Consider the following 3,795-nt stretch of genomic DNA (forward strand, 5'->3'; position numbering starts at 1 on the left):
ATCTCAAATTAAGACATTTGATTAAGAATTTAAGGAAATGTACAATCTACAAAATTCAAGTGAGCATTGAGAGGATGAATTAGAAATGTCCCCACTGAATCAAAAAGGTACAGAAATTCTGAGTATACTTATCAGTAAGTGCAGCTAAACATTCATTATTTATGGCAGCAGAAGAGAATGAGATTAAAGTTCAATCAAAAGGTAATGTTTGCCAAGCGGTGGTGGCGCATGCCTTTAATCCCAGCACTTGGAAGGCAGAGGCAAGCGGATCTCTAGCTAGCCTGGTCTACAGAGTGAGTTCCAGGACAGCCAGGGCTGCACAGAGAAACCCTGTCTCGAAAAAACCAAAAAAAAAAAAAAAAAACTCTTCTTTTCCGGCTGGAACCATGAAGGTTGCCGGTGTGCCAAAAACCCATAAGAAAAAGGTTCCTGCTGTGCCAAAAACTCTTAAGAAAACGGTTCTGGCTGTGCCAGAAACCCTTAAGAAAAAGCGAAGGAAAAAAAAAAAAGAAAAAGCGAAGGAATTTCACAGAGTTGAAGGTGAAGCGTCTGAGGAAGACGTTTGCCCTAAAGACACTCCGAAAGGCAAGGAAGAAGCTCATCTATGAGAAGGCAAAGCACTATCACAAGGAGTACAGGCAGATGTACCGGACTGAGATTCGGATGGCCAGGAGGCAAGGAAAGCTGGGAACTTCTATGTGCCTGCAGAACCAAAATTGGCATTTGTCATCAGAATCCGAGGCATCAATGGAGTAAGCCCAAAGGTCCGAAAGGTACTACAGCTTCTTCGCCTTCGACAGATCTTCAATGGCACCTTTGTTAAAGTCAACAAGGCTTCCATTAACATGCTGAGGATTGTGGAACCGTACATTGCATGGGGGTACCCCAACCTGAAGTCAGTAAATGAGCTCATCTACAAGCGAGGCTATGGCAAAATCAATAAGAAGCGGATTGCCTTGACGGAGAATTCCTTGATTGCTCCGTCTCTTGGTAAATTTGGCATCATCTGCATGGAGGATCTAATTCATGAAATCTATACAGTTGGGAAATGCTTCAAGGAAGCAAATAACTTCCTGTGGCCTTTCAAATTATCTTACCCACGAGGTGGAATGAAGAAGAAGACAACTCACTTTGTAGAATGTGGAGACGCTGGCAACAGGAAAGACCAGATCAACAGGCTTTTTAGATGGATGAACTAAGGTGTTGCCCGTGGTATTTTTGTAATCTGGTCAGTTAATAAACAGTCACACTTTGGCAAATTTGAAAAAAACAGGTAATGCTTCCTGAGGATCTAAGATGACTTATATATGATTGGAAGAGCATCACGTTTCTATCTGTCTATCTATCTATCTATCTATCTATCTATCTATCTATCTATCTAACTTTTCAGCAGATTTGCTTTCAAAGTTATGTTTGATATCTATCCCCATGCATCTTTTCAGCACCTTGTGTTTTCTATGTCCTGGATGATCTTTCAAAGCAAATGGTTATCAAAACAAAACAAAACACCTCTTGACTGGGCCTTGACAGTTTGGGTAAGTTTGTGGCACTAGCAGAAATTAGTAAGTAGTTAAGGACTAGGGGAAGTAAACTATAAACTGTGTTTGCTGCTGAAAGCACAAGGATAACACGAGGAAGCAACCAATGATTGACGATTTGCATGGAAAGTCATTTTCCATTTCCAAATCTTAGACTACAAAGACCTTACAGACTCAATTCTTTTGATGATAGATGCTTAACAACGGGAGTCTTTTGTAATATTTCTAGTAAAGTTACTGCTGACCTTGCATAAAATCTTTCCATAAACCCAGTTATTCAGTTTACAGGAAGCCACAGGAATGAATAACATGAGATATAAGTAAAGGATAAGCTCTTCCTTAAGGTAGGAGGAGGTGGGCCACTTGTGCCTTGTAGCTGAATGTTTCCCTCCAGGTTACCCATCCCATTGAAGTTTAGCAGTGCTTTATTAAGGATACTTGGTCCCAGCTTTGGCAGTACATTGAGGTCTCATCCTCAAAAGGTCTGGCATTTGGAAGAACCACTCAGATGATTCAAAATTGCAGCTTTATAGAATATTGGCCAAATGCAATTTCTGAAACCTTCATGCTGCTTTCCACTTCTTAAATTCAGATTAACTATCTTTGTTAACCTTGTTTAAATTTTGCATTAGTTTTAAAATTGCATTTACTTACTTCCTTAGTGTGTGTATAGTGTAGTATATATTTGTGCCCCATAGTACATATACATGGTGGTCAAAGGACAATGTGTGGGAGTCAGTTCTTTCTTTCGGCTATGTAGGTCCTGGAGATGAAACTCAGGTTGTCAGGCTCAGCAGCATGCATCCTTATCTGCTGAGCCATCTTATTGGCCTATCTGGAAACCTTAATACTAGATGAGTTCTAGCTTTCCATCTTAGAGTGGTAGTTTTCCTTGACGGGTTAGAAGGTTTTGAAACATTAGTACTGTTATTTGGGGGAGGTTTCATTCAGAGTGACATTGCATATTCACACAATGATCCAAGGCCCTGTTTATCACAGAAGATGTTTTGACTGGCCAATAATTCATTTTGGTTCACTTACAGGCATGGAGTGAATAAAATTCTGTAAGAGAGCAGAGGCAAGGATATTATGCATTACTGGCTTTGAGGATAGGATGCAAATGCATCGGCTAAATGGCTAAAATTGAATGTATAAAAGTATTTTTCAAAGACAGTTAATTTTGGGTTACATTAATGCTATTTAGTTAAGATATGTATGGTGACAGTGTAGGTGATCCTGCCAGTTGGGCAGTAGAGGAAGGGTGATCAGGAGTTCAAGGCCAGTCTGGGCTACAGAAAAAAAAAACTAAACTAAAAAAAAAAAAGAAATAAAATCTTCTCACAAAGATATTTATATGCAAATATGTTTTAATTTTCTGTCCAGAAGTTCCTAGGTCTGTAGGGATTAGGATTGAAGTCATTGAAGGAGATAGCCTCTAAATTAACATGTTTTAATTAGCCTGGAAAACATAGTACCATAGTTACTTGATCAGTACACATTTAAGTTAGTGTCCATTTTTCTGGGCTTAGCTAATAGCTCAAGTGCTACTAACAATATGATATGGAATGGCTTATGAATGGAATAATTAATTCTAACATCTCTCCCTCTCCTTTCAATTCAATAGAGCTAGAAAGCCAGATCTTTTTTTTTTTTTTTTTTTTTTTTGAGACAGGGTTTCTCTGTGTAGTCCTGACTGCCCTGGAACTAACTCTGTAGACCAGGCTGGCCTCGAACTCAGAAATCCGCCTGTCTCTGCCTCCCAAGTGCTGGGACTAAAGGCGTGCGCCACCACTGCCCGGCTGAAAGCCAGATCTTAATGAGGAAAGATGTTCAATTTACTCTTTCATGCCTGAATACAGTGAACACCAAACCTCAGAGAAATTCTCTGGTTAGAGATGGTGTGTCTCTGGGACTAAGGTCTGGGAGTGCCAAGTGCTAGCCTTCTGTAGGAGAGAATTTTTGGAGTTACCTTTCTGAGTCTCCACAGACCAATTTTTGTCCTTAGTATTCTAGCTATTGGCTGGATTCTCTGTGAGCACTCAAGGATACTCTCTTGGGGGTAGTAGTCCTATTTTACTCAAGCTCATAAAAGACAGGTTTTAACTAGAACAACCACCTATTCGTTGACTGTGAGGATTATTACTTTCAAATTGAAGAATGCTTTCTTTCATCCTCTGTCCAGTATTCTTCTGTCTTTTTTTTTTTTTTTTGGTTTTATGAGACAGGGTTTCTCTGTGTAGCCCTGGCTGCCCTGGAA

At 39.8% G+C, this 3,795-nt stretch overlaps 1 pseudogene; it reads left to right on the plus strand.

Annotated features, from left to right (window-relative positions):
• Positions 1-386: 386 nt before the first annotated feature.
• Positions 387-1,199, plus strand: LOC114631326 (annotated as a pseudogene).
• The last annotated feature ends 2,596 nt before the right edge of the window (positions 1,200-3,795 follow it).

Source organism: Grammomys surdaster, unplaced genomic scaffold, assembly GCF_004785775.1.
Source record: "Grammomys surdaster isolate TR1022 unplaced genomic scaffold, NIH_TR_1.0 357, whole genome shotgun sequence".
NCBI lineage: Eukaryota > Metazoa > Chordata > Mammalia > Rodentia > Muridae > Grammomys > Grammomys surdaster.